This window comes from Lupinus angustifolius, chromosome LG15 (genome assembly GCF_001865875.1).
Source record: "Lupinus angustifolius cultivar Tanjil chromosome LG15, LupAngTanjil_v1.0, whole genome shotgun sequence".
NCBI classification, from domain to species: Eukaryota; Viridiplantae; Streptophyta; class Magnoliopsida; order Fabales; family Fabaceae; genus Lupinus; species Lupinus angustifolius.
The window spans coordinates 9,557,981-9,577,547 of NC_032023.1; the positions used below are offsets into that span (position 1 = coordinate 9,557,981).

At 32.9% G+C, this 19,567-nt stretch overlaps 1 pseudogene; it reads left to right on the forward strand.

Annotated features, from left to right (window-relative positions):
- On the forward strand, positions 16,735-17,938 carry LOC109327688 (annotated as a pseudogene).

Sequence of the window (19,567 nt, forward strand, 5' to 3'; positions counted from 1 at the left end):
CAAGAACTCGGGATAATTGATTATTCATATGCATAATCAATTAAATCCAGCACGGATTAATCGATTAATACCAAGCTTAATCGATTAAGTGTAGTAACTTTCAGTTTTGGGTAAAATATAGGAAAAACGGAGTAAGTGATCTGCAACACCTATTCAACCTCCCTTCTAGGTGTATTCTGATATGTTATTACCTAACAAGTGGTATCAGAGCTAGTACAAAAGTGCTAGCTCGACCACGTATTCATTCGACCCTGGAGGATGATACAATGGGTCGCACAAACCCTTTTGGTAGTGATGGCACATCCATCAACCACCCTCCGATATTCAATGGCGAGGGGTACGCCTACTAGAAGGTGCGCATGAAGATCTTCATTGAGGTGATTGAAACAGACATTTGGGAATCTGTGGTCAATGGTCCTTTCGTTCCACTCCACTTGGTGAACGATGAACCTAAAGAAAAAATGAAAAGTCTATGGACCGATGATGAACGTAGAAAGGTTCAGCATAACCTTCGAGATAAAAACATTATCACATCGACCCTATTGTATGATGAATTCTTTAGAGTATCACAGTGCCATAATGCGAAAGAAATGTGGGACACTTTACAAGTGACTGATGAAGGCACGAGCGTGATTAAGTGTGGTAGGCTAAATATGCAAACACATGAGTACGAGTTATTTCACATGTTATCAAATGAATATATTAGTGAAATTCAAAAGGGATTAACTCACATTGTTAACCATTTAGTTTCCCTAGATAAATCTTTTGCTAAAGGAGAATTGACTAACAAAGTTATGCATTGTCTTGACATGAAATGGCAACCGAAACTAACCGCAATCATGGAGTCAAATGATTTGGATTTCATGCCTTTAGCTATGTTATTTGGAAAACTCCAAGAACATGAGATGAAGTTAGGGTGCTTGACAATGAATGAGGATTCAGATAGGAAAAATAAAGGCATCTTTCTCAAGGAAACCACTTCACAAGATCAAGAAGAGAAAGAGGATGACGATTTTGACTCCAATCTGGATGAGAAAACCATGAATCTCCTGGTATGAAAATTTGGTTAATTCTTGGAGAAAAGAGGAGGATTCAAAAAAAAGAAGCGCGAAACTCAACCAAGAAAGGCAAGAACCCAAAGGAGCGCTTCACTTACCACGAATATGGGAAGGCTGGACACATGAGGCTACAATGTCCGACCTACCTCAAAAAGGTTGAATCTAAGAAGAACACTCCTCGAGAATTCAAATCAAAGAGAGCATACATCGTATGGGATGCTCCCAAGGAGGAATCAACATCAAGCACATCTAGTGAGGAGGAGTCTGTGAAACTATGCTTAATTGTAAAAATGCAAGATGTGTGCATCTGGAGTAGTCAGGATGATGCGAATGAGGTATATTCTTACACTTCATCTTCTTCCAATGAATCTACTACATATGATGAATTGGATAATGCATTTGTTGAACTACATGAATAATTGAAAAAGCTTGCTAGGATTAGCGTAGATAGAAAATGGGTAATCCTATTGCATGAACAACAAATCATTAAAATGCAAAAGGAGGTAGATAAGCTAAAATTGAAAAATGAAACTCTTGATTTAATCTACTCTTGTAGCTCATGTGATTGCTCTAAAAATAATTTATGTCAACCTGTTGTATGTGATACTTGCAAGACTTTGCAAATTGAGAATTCAAATTTAAAAGAAAAGCTCACAAAGCTCGCATACAGTAGAGATAATCTAGACACATTACTTGTTGAATCGAGAAAAGCTGGTAACCATATGGGAATAGGATATAAACCTCCAACTAATAAGAAAAGACCATATAGGAGACCTGTAGTTCATACACATAAAAAGTCACATTTTCGCATGCCTACATGTTTCTATTGTGGCACCCATGGCCATACCTCCATTGCATATCATATTAGAAAGTATGGTGTGCCAACTAGTACTTATGTTTGGGTGAAAAAGGGACAATGTCCTTTGGTTACTAACATAAAAGGGACCCAAAATAGTTTGGGTACCTTAATGAAACAAGTAATTTGTTTTGCATGTATGCTTTTGAATGCAAGGTGAACACTCACATCTAGATAGCGGCTGTTCGAGGCATATGACCGGTGGTAGATCAAAATTTCTGGATCTTTTACTTCAAGACAAAGGTTACGTCACCTATGGCAAACTGAGGGAAGATACTTGGCGTTAGGAAAATTGGCAATACTTCTCAAGTAGTGATCGAGAACGTGCTCTATGTGGAAGGCTTGGAGCACAACTAATTAAGTAATAGCCAATTATGTGATCAAGGTAATTGAGTATCCTTCGATTCTGATTGATATATTATTCGTGATAGTATATCTAATAATGTTAAGTTTGTAGGTCATCGTATAAACAACATATACATGGTTAATTTGGAGGATGTCACTACATTGTTCTCAAAGTGTGTTATCTCTAGAGATAATGACATCTGGCTTTGGCATAGGCGCGTTGCACACATACATATTAAACACTTAGATAAATTGTCATCTCTTGATTTAGTTCCTGGTCTACCTAAACTTAATTTCAAATCTACAGAAGCTTGTGACACTTGTCAGAAGTGTAAGCAAGTTAAGAACTGATTTGCATCGAAAAATGTGATCTCCATAACAAGGCCTTTGGAGCTTCTACATATGGACCTGTTTGGACCATCACAAATCATGCATTTCAGAGGTAGTTATTATGCTTTGGTAATCGTAGATGATTTCTCTAGGTTTACATGAACCATGTTCCTTTATGCTAAAAGCGACGATTTCAACAAATTTTGTGATAAACATGGGATCCTGCACCAATACTCAACTCCTAGAACTCCTCAACAAAATGGAGTTGTTGAGAGGAAAATTAGTGTATTAGAGAAGTTGGTCATGACCAGGATTAATGAAAGCAAAGTTCCTAAATACTTTTGGGCCGATGTTGTACATACGGCCTGCTATGTCATGAATCAAGTACTTCTTAGGCCTAAACTTCTAAAGACTCCCTACGAGCTTTTGAAAGACAGAAAACCTAATATATCTCATCTTCATACTTTTGGATGCAAATGTTTTATTTTAAACAATGGTAAATGTGTTTTAGGAAAGTTTGATTCAAAAGAAGATGATGGTATATTTCTAGGGTATTCGATGCATAGTATGACATTTAGAGTTTCTAATAAATATACAATGATTATGGAAGAATCGATCCATATTCATTTTGACGAATCTTCTCCAAAAGAGAAGAGAAAGGTTTTGTTTGATGATGTTGCAGGTGCTTTGGAAGAAGCATATACTAAGGACTTGGAAAATGACAAAGAGGCTCAGGATGATAAAAACGGCAATGAGGACCATCAGGACTTGCCGCAAGTATGGAAAACTAAGAAAGACCGTCCACTTGATAAAGTAATAGCTGATCTTTCTAGGGCGGTGGTAACCTATAATTCTTTGCGTATTTTTTTTGTAATTTCGTAGATTTCATATCTAAAATAGCGGCTAAGACCACAGATGAGGCCATAGAGGATGAGCATTGGGGTATAGCTATGCAAGAAGAGGTAAACTAGTTTGAACTCAATAATGTATGGGACTTGGTCCCCAAACCAAAACACCATCAGATAATAGGCACCAAATGGGTCTTTAGAAACAAACTTGATGAATCTGGCATAATAATACGAAACAAAATATGCCTTGTGGCCAAGGGATACAACCAAGAGGAAGGTATCGATTATTATGAAACCTACGACCCTGTTGCGAGGTTAAAGACCATTAGAATGCTATTGTCATTTGCATCGATCATGAATTTTAAATTGTTCTAAATGGATGTCAAGAACGCCTTTTTGAATGTATTCATTCAAGAGGAGGATTATGTCGAACAACCGCCTGGTTTTGAAAACTATAAATTCCTGAACCATGTCTATAAACTCAAAAATGCACTTTTTGACCTAAAGCAAGGTCCTCGAGATTGGTATGATAGAGGGAGTACTTTTCTTTTAGAAAAGGGGTTCATTAGGGGCAGAGTTGACATAATGCTCTTTATCCCAACATCAGATAATCATGTCTTCTTAGTACAAATATACGTTGATGATATTATTTTTGGAGTTACTAACGACTTCCTTTGCAAGGAGTTTTCTGATTTGATGTCGGGCTAATTTGAAATGTCAATGATGGGGAAGCTTACATTCTTCCTTAGATTACAAAATAAGCAAATGAAGAGTGGCATATTTGTCCACCAGCCGAAATATTGCAAAGAATTGCTTTGCAAGTTTGAGATGGAAAAGTACAAAGAAGCATCCACTCATATGGCATCTTCATGCTACTTAGACAAAGATGAAAAAGGAAAAGTGGTAGAGGTAACTAAATATCACGGCATGGTAGGCTCTTTATTATATTTAACTACGAGTCGTCCGTATATAATATTTAGCGTTTGCATATGTGTAAGATGTCATTCTATGCCAAATGAATCACACTTTAGTTTTGTTAAACGAATAATGAGATATTTAAAGGGAACCCTTAATATGGGACTATGGTATCTTAAGGATGCCTCACTATGCTTGGTAGGATATTCTGATTCTGGTTTCACTAGGTGTAAATTGGATCAGAAAAGCACTAGTGAAACTTGCCACCTATTAGACAGCTCCTTAATGTCATGGCACATAAAAAAGCAAGCTTGTGTTGCTTTATTCACCGCCGAAGCGGAGTACATTACCGCTGGTGTGTTGAGCTCAAATCCTTTGGATGAAGCATTAACTTATGGATTTTGGTCTCAAGTTAAAAAGGACCTGATTAAATGTGACAATATAAGCGCCATAAACCTATCCAAGAATCCCGTCTTGCATTCTAGAACCAAGCATATAGAAATTATGCATCATTTCTTGTGTGATCATGTTGAAACCACTAAAAAACTAGCAGATATTTTCACCAAGCCCTTTCCACGAGATTCGTTTTGTGTTCTTAGAAGAGAACTTAGAATTCTTGATGAACAATATCTCAAGTAGTTTGGATATTGGTATTGTGTACCTTTGCATAATCAATATGCTTACCTTTGTGATATATGTTGAATGCGTGTATCCCTTGTCCATTTAAATTATATTCATGATTCTATGTTTATGTGCTAGGAGGGCTTAATTTTGTTTAGAATAGCTTCTTAGGTTAAGTGTCTTAGCATGCCATGTCTTTCTCAAAAATGTACTCAAATCTGTGATTTTAATAATGTTAATTGATTAATCATGTGTCATAATCAATTAAAATGAGTTCCAAAAGCTTAAGCTTTTTTGAAAATATCTATCTTCAATCAATTAAGTCGTCCTTTAATCGATTAACTAGGCTCAGCTGCTTCAGACTTTAATTGGTCTTAATCGATTAATAGGTACTTTAATCGATTAATGACAAGTAATGTATATCAAATTCAGTATGCGTTTGGGAAAGATTTTTCAAACCCCAAATCACAAATTCCTACCCCTTTTACTATCAATTAATGAAATTGATCTATCATAATCAAATAGTTATCAAAACAAAGCCCTAGTAAGCCTAGTTAGTCATCAATTAACCCCCAAATTTCCAGAAATCTGTAAAACCTTGAATTTTCCCCAATTCAAAACCCTAGCACAATCACGCCCTATATCGATTATATAATCGATTAAACCATTCTAATCTCAGAAAGATGGTTGATGGAAAGAACTGAATCTGGCTCTATATCTGGCCATGGTGATAGAAGGGATCACGGTGACCCCTACTACTCATTAATTCTACAAGAAACTCACTTAGCAAAATTTCAAGGAAGAAAGCCAACATATATTCGCTATGCAGGTATAGCTTGGTTAGTAGAACAAGGCTTTGAGTTTCCTCACGGATTGGAAATTCAGGGTGTGAACCAGTTTCTTGAGCTTAATAGAAAGGTATACCCTGCTCTAATTAGGGAGTTTTATGCTAATTTTAGATATAAAGATGGTAGCTATTGGTCTATGGTTGAGGAAAAATTGTTTGAGTTGAACGAGACCTTATTTATGGATGTGGGTGGGCTGTCTAGTAATGGTTCCAGCCTAGGAGACTGCTCAAATGAGTTATGGAACTCATTTGATGTAACTAAAATGAATAACTCTGGTCTTAGAGGATCGCACTTGTATATGCAAGGAAAGTTAACTAAGGCTGGATCGCTATCGGTTGAAAACCGACTTCTGTATTATATTGTGGCATATATACTTGTTCATAGAAACACTAACCATGCCCAACCAACTATCAACGACCTAAAATTTATGTTTGCTATCCGAGAAAACATAATGATTAACTGGCCCGAGGGAATTCTAAAGGTTATGTATGGTATCTTGACCACTTCAACCAAGTTGCTTGCTTATGGTATCTTCATATCTCGCATCATTGATCATCTAGAATTAGATACATGTGATACAATGATCATCTTTACGAAATAATGTGAGCACTTGATTAGTGACAACCTAATCCATAAAATGAGAGTTTATAAGTATGATAATGGCTGGCAGTACCAGGAAGATCACAACACAACTGTGGATTTGGATTTATTGGATGAAGATGTTCCTATGGATGAGCAGATTATAGAAAATTAGGGGGACGCTACTGCTATGCCTCAAGGACCACCTTTTGGGATAGCTCATTTGGGTGCTATGGAACATAGGCTCAATGCTCACATTGACACACACTATGAGTCTCTAAGGAACTTGATTCAGATAGGGTTTGAGAGACAAAATGAATGATACAATGAAGAAATCAATCGCTTAGACTTCCTCATCAGGACCAGCAACGACATTATGTATCCACAAGCAAGACGACCTCCTTCACCACCTTAGGAATAGTTTATGAGTGTCTAGCTTTTAGGGTGTTATGTTTTGTGGTTTAGTCTACCTTTTGGGTCTTGTACTTCATTTCATTTGGGCATTGTGTTTTCTGCTTGTAATATGTTTTCAAACTCTTGCTATGTACTTGTTTTTAAATCGATGTTTCATGTATTATTGACCTATGTTTAATTATGTCGATAGTGTATGGATTGTGGTTTTTATGAGAATCTTGATCTTACGTGTATACTTATAAAACTTCTCCATATTCTGCTTTTATCATTTTAATCGATTAAATGACTACGATAATCGATTAAATGCAGTGATTTGTGCACTTGTTCAATTTTTTAAAACTGGTTAATCAATCTCAATCTATGCCTAATGATTAATTACAGTTTACTTTCACAAACTATTATATCTCTTCTTATTTTTGACCAGCTATTATCATTTAAATGTCTACATTTTTTGATAATGTCAAAAGGGGGAGAAAGATTGTTTTGTTGTTTGAAGTGTTTCAGGTTGTTGAGCTTCCGTGAGTTTGCTACCTACACTTGTCTTTTCACCTCGTTGCTTGGTTGAGGGGGAGAACAAAGTGAGGGGGATTAGAGCGCAACTTTGACATTAAACCAACTGTTTGCAAACACATGTTGATCTTCATCAAGCTCATCAAACAAGGATTTGTTGTAGAGTTTGTCATCATCAAAAAATGGGGAGATTGAAAGCGGAAAGAGTCAAGACTTGCACGTTTGATGCTAACCTGATTTTTGATGAAGACAACAGACATACAAGTAAGCTTGAAGAACATACAACAAACAACGAGTCGAAGACTCAAGGGTTACATCTATAGACTTAGGGTGTTGTCAGTTTTACTTTTATTAGCAGTCTTAAGATGATTGCCTTAGATCGAGTCTAGGTTAGGTAAGCCTAGATGGAGTCTCACAAGACCTTTAATATAAACAAGATTAAAATTAAGACATTGCATCAAGATATCATATGATAATTAGACTCATGCATCTACATACATAGTTTTATGCATTAAAGGTATCATATATGAAAAACTATGTATTGCATGTTCACATATCATATAGGTAGTTTACCATGCATCAAGAAACTATTTTTCCATCAGCATAATCGATTATGTATTATGTATAATCGATTATCAAGAATTATAGTACCTAACCAATCCGATATTGATGAGAACCTCCCTTGTCATGGGCCCACCTATATTCCTCAACTCATCCTTAGGTTCATTCGGGTTCACATCAGCTATGGATGGTGTGTTAATTGATTAAGACATTATATAATCGATTAAGACATAACATAAAACCAATTTTTAACAGTTGGTTAATCGATTAAGTGGATGAATAATCGACTAATAATAGTATCAGTGTGTTTGGCATAAATGCTAGAATTCTTGCCCATATGGCATAACATCGTATTATGCATAATTTTGTATAATCTTGCATAACTAGAAGATCATTGAATATACACTTTCATATAGATTGCATTAGAAAAGTTTAGAGAATGAGCCCATGTTGAATAGGGTTTATACATTCAAATTGTTGCATGCATCTTTAGGGCTCTTCATGCTTGTGCTTCTTGATCTGTTTTGAAGTGAAAGTGAGAAAACTTTGTTTTCTGGAAATTGTGAAATATGTTTTGTGAAAACTTTTGCATAATTTTTCATATAGAATAGGTTCTTGTGAGTATTCTTCATAGTGATTTTAGAGTTGAGTTTACATTGTTATATCCGAGTATTCAGTACTCAAGAAAACTCAAAATTTGTATCAAACAAGGAAAGTGATCTCTTTTTGAGTAATATCACTTCGAAAAGAGATCTTGTTGTTCTTCACGAAGACTAGGAGGTCTTGGTGCGAGCAATACCTGACTAAGGCTTAATCGTGAAAAGATAGGCGATCTTAGTAGGCGAGATAGAGAGGTCAAACTGATGTTGTCAAGCTTGTAGAGTCCAAGAAAGTAGCATCTTAGTTTTGTTGTTTATTGGAATTTTATGTGTTCAAACATTTTTCAATAGTGAAGAAGAAAAATTTCCTGAGATCAGAAGGGGAGGCTTGAATGTAGTTTGTAGTGGACCACAAATGAACCAATATAAAAATTTCCTCGTGCACAATTTTCTTACCCTATCTCATTTACTTTTGCTTATCATATTCTTGCTATTTGATTGATTATGTGTTACATGTTATAATATGTATAAACATCATTTTGTTATCTTTGTAATTAATTAAGTGCATAAAGATTGGTAATCGGTGACTTGCGTAGCAAGAAACCATTAAAATCAAGAATCTGCAAGAACTCAGGATAATTGATTATCCACACACAATATCGATTAAGTCCAGCATGTGGAAAAACGTATTGTATCAACAATGTTATTTCAACAATGCTGTTATATACACTTTTTGTGGCCAAAGTGTTGTTTTAATCTAACAATCTTCTACTTTCTAAGAACAAATTTTCAAATTTAGCAATTGCAGTATCATAAAATTAGTAGTTAGTTTTCTTATTAATGCTCTATTCTTAAACACTGAAATGCTAGGAGTAGAAATATTATTTGTGAAGTGCTATATTCTAAAATGCTAGAACTCTGTTCTTATTTCTGGAATTAAAATCCCATCAAATATTTATTTGGGTAGTGCTAAAAAATTCATTGTCACTCACCCAAAATCTCAAATTAGTAAATTAGGTTTCCCCCAAAATAAGTAAATCCCAAATTAATAAATCTCAGCAAATAAAATTGTGCACTCTTACCTCAGAAAACTAGAAGGAAGACGACTAGATGCTCTAGTGGTAGAAAACCATATGCACCGGTGGAATGAAGGAGATGGGACTACAATCGAGACGTTGGAGGAGAAGAAGGAGCTTGGAACTAAGATTTTGGAGGAAGGAAGTGTGGAACTGAGATGATGGAGGAGAACTAGAGAAGAAAGGGGTATTATGTATGGTTTGTGAAGAAAAAAGGATTATGTGTGTGTGGGGTTTGTGAAGAAAGGGGTATTCTAATTATGTGTTGTTTATAAATAAAGGGGTATAGTGTGCGTCAATTTGTTTTTTAAAATTTCGGTCGCTTCACCGGTTTTTCTCTCGATTTTCATTGGTTTCGATGCTTGGGTGATACAACACGTGTTTCGTATCGATTAAGGAATCGGTTTGCTGGTTTTTATGTCGAACCAGTCGGTCCGATTTTTACATCATTAGTTAAAAGCCCTGTTTCTATCGTGGGAAAAAACGAGAACTAGGGACTGTTCCTGGTCTACCTTGTGAGACGGCTTAAGCTGGGATACCCTAGTTTGGTGAGGGCAAGGACCTTAGTAATTGGCAGTTCCTATGGGCAAAGCAGCACCAAAGATCTCCACTGCATCGATAGTGATGGAAGATAGGGGATGATGTTAGTCGTGTTAATGACAATTATCACGATGCCAGACTCCCTCCACACTGCACTGCTAGAGCAGAATAATTTTCAGTTTACCAATTATTGAAATACTTATGAACTATGCTACCTTCAGTTGATGAATATATAAACAATAAGTGAAAAAAATTACGAAAAGTAAATATAGTGTAGAGTAGGTTACCAATTGTGAACACCCATTTTTGTCCAACCCAGAAAAAGCCCAAAGCTTTTAAATAAATCGAATTATAATTTTTTTTAAAATTAAACAGATTAAGTTTGCTACATCCAACTGATTAGGTTAACTAGGAATTTAGAGATAATTAAGCTGATTAGATTAAAGTTCATATATCTATATGATTAGGTTAACCAAAGTTTAAAGATGAAATAATTTAATATCCAAAAAATAAATTTGGAAAAAAAGAGGGTCTAGAAACCTATGTAATTCTTGTCAAAAAATTTGGACAAAAATTTATGGGCTTTCATAAACCTATATGTCATTTTCTAAAACAAAAATAAAAAAATCTATTCTATTAATTAAGTTTTTTTAATTTTTTTTTCAAAATTATATTTTAGATAAATGAAGGATAGTTAGAACTATTTTTCAATTATTTTTTATGTAATTTCAAAATTATTAAATTAATTTTAATAAATACATTAAGCTTATTTGAATTTAAAACTAATAAATAAAAAAACGAAAGAACTATTTTAATAAATACATTAAGCATAATGGAATTATTTTCTATTGAGTTTTAGTAATTTTCAGAATTAATTTAATCACCAAAAGAACAAAAATAAAAATTGTTAGAAGCTTATTTAGTATTTAAATTAAAAAAAATCAAAGAGTGGCCAAATTTGAACTGGTTAGGATTTGGTTGTTTGCAGTCCCTAAAAATATGTTATCTAATTGTGTCAGTTAGCTAAAGTTAGGAAGTTTAAGTTAGGAAATTAATCTATAAATAGAGGCATTTGGGTTTAATGAAAAGGGATTTTTTTTTAATATTGAAAACACACACTGTCAATACTGAAAACACTGGATACATTGCTAACAAATAACACCAAAAGAGAGAAACCACGATTGGAGAGAGAAATTTCAAAGCCAAAGATCCAGTGCATGTTGGTGTATGGTTGTTCTGTGCACTTGCTTTTATGGCTGATTCTAAGCAATAGAATATGCTTACTTTTACATTGACTTCACATCCTCCAACCAATGTCCAAAATGTGGCACGGTTTCATTGCAACCGGCCACATCTGATCACTGCTCCCATAGGCACATAGGGATTCCCCGCATGCGCGTCCATGAACCATTACGTTCACCCCTCCAAAGCATCCAGTCACTCTGCCCCACGTGTCTGGGCACAACCCAACAACAACACTCTCCCAACCACCTTGCGCCACGTGTCCCTCTCTTGTCACACACAATTCATGCCCAAACACTGTTAAAATCCCATTCCTTTTTTGCAATGAGATATATAGGCTTTACATCTTATATTTTTTAAATTAAATTTTTATTTATTTCATGATACAAATATTAATAAGTAAAATAAATTATGAATAAAACAATTTACTAATTATTTTAGGCATAAGTTAAAAAACATTGATAAATATTTAAGTATTATTTCTTTTTGGAATAAATAGTAAATGATTAAATGATAAAAGAAATTATTTTTGTGTTCCTTTATTAACCAAAATTTAGTATCAATCCTTTGTCAATTATGAAAATTCTTTTTTCTGTAAATAAGTAAAATTATTCTTTGTAACAGAAATTTAAACATTTTTTTAAAATAAAACATGACAACATTGTTATAAATACGTTTTTAAAAAATAAAATAATTTTGAGAACTAATCAAGGATGGAGAGAAGGTCGTCCCGGATGCCTCTTTCTTCTCAAATCATCTTCGAAAGGTCGCGCTACGCCGCTTCTTTTCAATCGATTAAATCTCAAAATCAATTAAATTTCATCTTCTTAATTATGTGATAATAACAAAAATTAACCAAATAAAAACTTTTTTTCCAATAATAAACAACACTTGAAATATATATATTTTTGACTAAAAAATATATTTTCTTTACTTAAAATACACTAAACCAATAAACTTTTATCTACTTAAAGAACTACGTAAGCCTTGATCCTCTTAATAGGGGTACGTAGGATCAAAGTCAATCTTGTCAGACATAATAATAATAAACTATTTTTTTTCTTCTTAATAATTGATTAATTGATCATAAAATTTAGTAATAATAATAATAAAGTCATATATTTTAATGAATGGTACCGCTTAAGGCGGGCGGGTAGGGTGCTAATATATTCCCTATCTTGTAATCGACTCCTGAACCTGGATATCAACAATCCAAAAGTCCAAGGTAATTGAGCTTAAAAGATTTTTCTACATTTTTAACTATAAAATGTAGTGGCGACTCTAAACAAAGTCGTACAGCCAAAAATCGGGGCGCGACACCAATCAGATAACATTTACTCTCTAATTGACTTTCCTACTTGATCCTCTAGTTATCTTATTGGTGTTTTTGTGTTTTCTCTGTATATCTCTGCACTTTTTTTCTATGCGTTTTTTCTCTTACACTGTGTTTGTTACTAAAGAAAATGGAAGGAATGAAAAAGGGTGGAAGAAAAAACGGAGGAAAAATAACTTTTCCTTTGTTTGGTTTACAAAGGAAAAGAGGAGGAGAGGGGGAAAACGTGGGGGACATGCTAAAAATATTTCCCACCAAATGTGAGTGGAAAAGTGAAGGGAAATCATAATTTTTATGGAAATACTATAATACCCTCATTTATCTCATCAAATTTTTCTCTCTTCACTTATTTTCTCTTTCTTCCTCAAAAAAATAAGCATCATTCTCATTCTCTGCTTCACAAAATGCAATCTCCCTATAATTCATTTTTTTCAACTTTTCTAATTACAATCAAAGAAGGTAATTCCTTTCTCACTTGTTCTACATGCAACCCCATTTAATTTTGTTATTTATTTATTTTATTATTTTTTATTCATGAAATCTCCCTCTATTTATTTTATCTCATGCAATCTTCCTCTAAAAATGATCTCTTGTATTCTCAAAGTATTGTGTTGCTTTTTGTTAAAAAAAATTCCACCTTAAATTTTGTCCACGAGTATCTTCTTTTACCATACATTAGTTATTTATTAAAAAAATAATTAGTTTTTTAGTTTTGATGTAGAAAAGTTGGTTTACTTTGTTGATGGGGTAAGGATAACAACAACATATTGAAAGCAAATGTGATTTTAAGTCATTCATTTTTCTATAGTAGAGAGTATTAGAGTTAAATGTATCATTTCTTATACCCAGATTGGAGGAATATGGTAGATAGGTTTGGGAAGATATCTTGTATGATTTCTATAAATCCTTACGTATTAGTGAATTGGTTTTGCAAAGTTCTATTTTTGTGGGCATGCAAATCCTAATGACTTCATAGTAAATCTTTTAGATGATGCACATTACGTGTTTGTTTAAATGTCTGAAATAGAAATTTAACTTAGGTACTCATAAATTTTATTTGGTCATGCAAATCCTTGTTTTTTTTGTTTATGAATTGTGTGATATTGTTCATATGATTGACTACCAGCTAGAACTTAATTTATATGTTTCACAACTTTCTCAATACATGGTTGCAGGTATAGTTTTTTAATGGCTGTTCTAATTGATGCTAGCCTTTGAAAACCCCTTTGGCAAATAATGGGTTGCCTATATTATGAATTTTATATTATTATGTGTGTTTTCCACTTCCATGAATATATAGTCTATCACATATTGTAAATTTCTAGTTTGTCCATATTGTAAATTTCTTAGCTTGGACCACATAAAAACACTATGTTCTATTCAAGTAAAAAAGGATCAGCCCTACGTAGTAGTTAACAACATGATGAGGATTCTTTGTTTTCTTCCCTATGTAGTTATTCCTAAGATACAAGAGATGCGACTCTATTTTAGTATTACTTGTACCAACCTTTGCTTCTTTAGAGAATAATCATTTTATGCAACAAGTTTTAATGCAAGTGCAACGAACCTGCTGACATCTTTTTATAAAACTGTAATATTTTTTGCTTGCGAATGTAAAACAGACCCATCTACTATTTTTGATAATATTGATTTATGGATTTTTGTTGCTTGCATCTCATATTTCCAACCTTGACCAAATCTACTTTAGAACAAAGAATTGTGTAGAAAAATTATGTTTTTCAAAAGTTGACTAGCAACTATGCATGGCTTAAAGTTGTATACATTTTTATTATTAAAAGAATGATTAAAATCTTGGTTACTTGATCTTAGAGGTTCTAATATCATGTGAATTACCAAGTCTATCAATAGATTAAGTTGTTTGGTAGAGGTACATAAATTCTTTATAAATAACACTAACATTATAGACATTCTTATTTAAATTTTATATAACTATCTATGTTCTCATCCATCTTATCTCACTAATTAGAACTATGTTTGTATGATTAGATCTTTGCCAAAAAGTCATTGTTGGACATAGCGAACATCAGGTATGCACCAAAACTTTTTTCCTACAAAGTAAAACTATAAAAATTACTTGTCATGTTTTCCTATTGTTGATATGAATGCTAAAGTCTATAGTTGCTCCATGCTTTAATTTGACATGTTGGTTTTAATTTAGAGAAATCATAAAAATTATTTTAAGAAGAACAACATTTGAGTTGGTAAATAGGGATAATAAAAACTTATTTCTTTAAGTGTCATTCTAATATCTAAAATTATGTAACCTTAACTAAATTAACTCTTAATAGTGGAATATGGTGACAGGCATGGATTTTTCAAATACTGAAGATGATGAGTTTGCTAATGAATTTGATATAAATGAAGTATGGTCCAAAGTAAAACAATTAACTAATATTGGCATGCCACTTGACATGCAAATTCTAAGTCATTTCTGAAAAGAGTTAGGAAGGCGAGAGCGTCTTTGTTCTATGATCATATTAAGTTATATTGTTCATGCATTACATGCACTACAAATGATGTCATCTTACATGCACAATCCAATAAATGAGAGAAATGAAGAAAGGGAGTGTAGGCGTCTCGATCTATGAGAGAATTAGTACAAACTGAAAGATGTGAAGGCATCATACGAATGGGACCAGAAGCATTTATGTTGCTATGTCATAAGTTAAAAGGAACTGGTATTGTAAAGGATACAATACAATCCACAGTGGAAGAGCAAGTTGCTAAATTCTTTCACATCATCGGTCAAAATTGGAAAAAATTTGCCTTGTCATTTTACTTCCACCGCTCTGGAGAGACTATTAGTTGTCACTTTCATAATGTTTTACGTGCCATAATTTCATTAGAAGATGAGTTCCTTGTCCAGCCTTCTTCCGGTGGTGATGTACCTCAATATATATTAAACAATAGTAGATTTTATCCCTTTTTTAAGGTACCATTTTTTTCATTTTACTTTGCTATAGTCACTCTTGAAATTTATGATAAATTATACAAGTTAGTAACTTAATCAATACAAAAAGGATTGTGTTGGAGATATAGATGGAACACATTTTTGGGTGAAGGTCCCAAGGGTAGAACAACCTCGGTTTCGTGGAAGAAAAGAATTCCCTACCCAAAATGTATTGACTGCATGTAACTTTGATATGAAATTTACATATGTCTTAGCGGGGTAGGAAGGCACAACATCTGATTCTAGAATTTTGAAAGATGCTTTAACTAGGGAAGACCCATTAATACTCCCTGAAGGTTAGTAGTATATCATTAATATTTTCTACAACTAAGTATTCTAATTTTGAATTATAATAATTAATTTTTATCGTCATAATTTTATAAAATTGTTGTAGGGAAATATTATATTAGGGATGCAGGATTTATGCTAAAACATGGGATCTTAACACTATATAGAGGTGTTCGTTATCACTTGAAGGAGTACTCAAGACGTGACCCACTAAATCCTAGAGATTTATTCAATCATCGCCATGCTTCACTTCGAAATGTAATTGAACGAAGTTTCGGGGTATTAAAAAAAAAGATTCCCCATTATCTCTAGTGGCACTGAGCCTCATTACTCATTTGATGTCGTGACAGAAATTGTCCTTACTTGTTGTATTTTGCATAACTTCCTAATGGGGGTTGATGTTGATGACGAATTAATTGCTGAAGTAGATCGTGAGTTACTTGAACAAGAAGTAGATAATTCTCAAATACAACAACGTGATGAGGACTATAGACAAGGAGCAATTTTAAGGGATAACATTTCTATGGAAATGCGGAATGCTTATTAATTTTGATGACACCTTAGTACATTGTATCGTAGTATATCATTATATTTTGTCATGCACAAATATACTATCATGTAAAAACTGTTATAATTAAGTAGAAATGTATATTATTAAGTGTCATGTAGAAAAAACTTCTATTATTTTACTAATATTGTTATTATTCTGTCTTAATTTATCACACTTTCTGAGGAGAACGGGTACAACATTTTCAGCATTTGTTTCGTATGCTTTTTTAAATTGATATGTAGGTACTACAATGACAAAGGGTAATGATACAACATCAAGTTCTACTCAACCTAATAGAGACAATTTGCATTGGAGTGATGAGGTGGACCGAATGTTGTTGAATGCAATGACTGAAGAGATGGACAAAGGAAATAGACATGACAGTGTTTGGACATCAGAAGCATATACCAACATGGTAGATGTGTTAACATCTAACTTTGGACCAATCATTACAAAAAATAATATAAAGAATAGAATGAAAACATTGAAAGGTCATTTTGCAGAGGTGTATGACTTGTTTCATAGCTTAAGTGGGTTTGCATGGAATCCAATGACTTAGAAATTTGAGGCTGAAAATGGGGTTTGGAATGATTTGATTAAAGTAAGTAACACTTTTTCTCTTCAATTTCATCACTTGTTTGTGTTTATTATTATATTAGCAAATTGAGCAAATATTTTTGTTCGTGTAGGATAAACCACATGCACCAAGATGGAGGAAAATGCAAATTAAGAAATATGACATTTTGGAGGAGTTATATGGAGCTGATAGGGCACCAGGGAAGCATGCAAAAATCTCAAAACAAAGGATGAAACAATGGGAGAAAGAAACTATTGATTTGAATTATTGTTATGAAAATGTAGAAATTCATGATCCAAATGTTAGCATGAACAACAATTTTCACCCCCAAATCCAGATGCCTTTAGTCCACAATATGCTCATTCAAATCATTCAACTGACACATCTACTTGGAGGGGTACGAAACAGAAGAGAAATATGGTTGAGATCATGGAGGTTCAATATGAGAGAATGCATGTTGGAATTATGTCTGTTGCAGAAGCATTGAAGGATGGAAGTTTCATTTCAAACAAGCTACACAATGGTGTTGAGCGTCAAGTTGCAGTTGCTCAGAAGCAAGTAGGAATTGCTGAAAATAGTTGACTTTGAGTCAACAGACTCGACCTCAACATTACTCTGAATCTGATGTTTGGGCTCTTTTAGAAGAGTCGCAAGTACCAGACCATTACCTATTGAAATGTTATGACTATTTATGTGATAATGATCAGAAAAAACGTAAGTTTTTTGGTGTACCTCCTCAAATGAGGGCTCAAGCTCTCATTCAAATCATGAGTGATGCTAGTATAAACTAAGTAGAGATGTATTATTGCTCTTTTTGTTTGTATATAGTTAGGACATCATGTGATGCATTTGCAAATGATGTAGTCTATCATCATTTACTTTTTTGGGTACATCTATGGGACCCAATTTATTTTGTATGGTTGAGCATTAGCATTGGTGTGTATGAATTTTGAATGATGGAAGATGTATGAGAAACTATGAAGTTGATAGTGAAATTGAAAGACAAGGTTAGCATTGTTTAATCTCATGTAATACTTTTAATGTCTGTTTTATATAATGTTGACTTACACATTATTGTTGATTTCAGCTTTCTCAACTTGCAAGTGGATGTTCTATTGCAAGTAACTCTTTCAACTTGTAAGTTTTTTTTCTAAATCTACTTGGTCTTATATTTTCTTCTCATCTACAATTACTTACAATAAGTGTTAATAAAAGTAGTAATCTAAGTCAAAACATAATCAACTATATTATTGTGATAGTATTGTTATTTTAGTTTAGGATCATTGTTCATATGTTGTGCTGTTGCTGCAATAGTTTGTTGCACTTTAATTTTTACATGTATGACATGCTAGATTAATAGTTATGTTTCATTTTATTTTGTCGGTGAGAATCACATGGAGTGGTAGACATTAAATACATCATAGTTTATATGTAATTAAGGTGTAATATTTAGCTATGTAAATTGGAGATGACTAATTTTTTTTTATGAATGTCATATATTTTATGTTCATTGATATTATGTCAAATGTGTTTAATATTTCTATTTTATTGCATGATTTTCAAAATAGATACTCAAAGTTCATTACAAATGTTTTAAATAGATGGATTGTGTCTTCCTTGAGTGGAATACATGATATATATTATGTCAAGTATGTTTAATATTTCTATTTTATTGCATGATTTTCAAAATAGATACTCAAAGTTCATTACAAATGTTTCAAATAGATCGATTGTGTCTTCCTTGAGTGGAATACATGATATATATTATGTCAAGTGTGTTTAATATTTCTATTTTATTGCATGATTTTCAAAATAGATACTCAAAGTTCATTACAAATGTTTCAAATAGATCGATTGTATCTTCCTTGAGTGGAATACATGATATAATAATTTTATCCAAGTTAAGATGTTTGAAAGTGTACAAAAAGTTGAATAAGTATGATAGTATATGCTAAAAATAAAGTAGTAAAAATAATGTTTTAAATGTGACTTTTTAGTTGGAGGTGTTTATGTAATTTGATACATAATTATTTTTCCTTCTTTTCACTTTTTATACAACCAAACAACATGAGAGAAAAGTTATAACTTTCTTTCCTTCATTTTTCTTCTAAACCAAACAATTAACTTTTCATCTTATTTTCTACTTGTTTTCATTCCTTCAACTTTTTTTCCTTCATTTTTCTTTCCTTCTATTTTCCTCTGCGAACCAAACACAGCCTTAATGACAGAAACCTATTTATAGCAAAGGAAATAAACAACCTCCTTATATACAAATGCAAACCGATTTCACTCATAACAGCTTTGTTACACTTTGTAAGGGATTATAATCCCAACCACTTATCTTACTCTTTTTGTTTTTTTCTTCAATAAAATCAAAAGGGATATCAATACTTGAGCTTCTAGAAACTTATTTCTATTTTATTTTTATTTTTTGAAAATAATTATGTGTATATTTTTTTCAAAAAATATTCTGATACTAAAAAAAAGTTTTATACTTTTTATGGAT